Source organism: Melozone crissalis, unplaced genomic scaffold (assembly GCF_028551555.1).
Source record: "Melozone crissalis strain CALT ecotype California unplaced genomic scaffold, PUWL_Pcris_2 ptg000007l_1, whole genome shotgun sequence".
NCBI classification, from domain to species: Eukaryota; Metazoa; Chordata; class Aves; order Passeriformes; family Passerellidae; genus Melozone; species Melozone crissalis.
The window spans coordinates 9,649,332-9,649,920 of record NW_026535785.1 but is presented as its reverse complement, the minus strand read 5'-3'; positions in this window follow the sequence as shown (position 1 = coordinate 9,649,920).

Here is a 589-nt window from a genome sequence, read left to right as displayed (position 1 = left end):
TTGGGGGAGTTGTTCAATTAGGCTTTGTTCTTTTCACAATCTGATAGAATGTTTCTCATTAAAAAATAAACCAGAAAAGAATGTCCCACACATGAAGTGCCAACAATACCAATAAAATCAAATTACACTGTCAACACTACTCATGGCCAGGCTTCCTTGTATCACTTGAAATTATAAATCCAGTAGCATGTTTCAGTGCATTACCTGTCAAAGGTAAAAACATTATCTCAGTACATAAGCACACAGGGGGGTTATTTAGAAACCCAGGTTGTTTTCTCTGTTGGTTCCAAGGTGCAACTGCAGCAATTTAATTAAAGAGATGATACGGCCCCATGTCTGTGCACAGCCTGCTACCCTCCCTGAACAGTTTCTGCTCCTGTCTGTCCTCCACACTCCATCACAGCCCAGGCAGGAAGAGAGGTGTATGTATCCCATAGGGATGAAAGCTTGAGAAACAGGGATGTAAACCCTTATCCTGCCCATGAGATCAGACACCATCTGGCCAAGGATCTTATCCTGCTCCATAGACATGAAACACTTCATAATCCTCTTTGCATCAGGCAAGGGGTCAACCTAGGTCCTTCTAAAA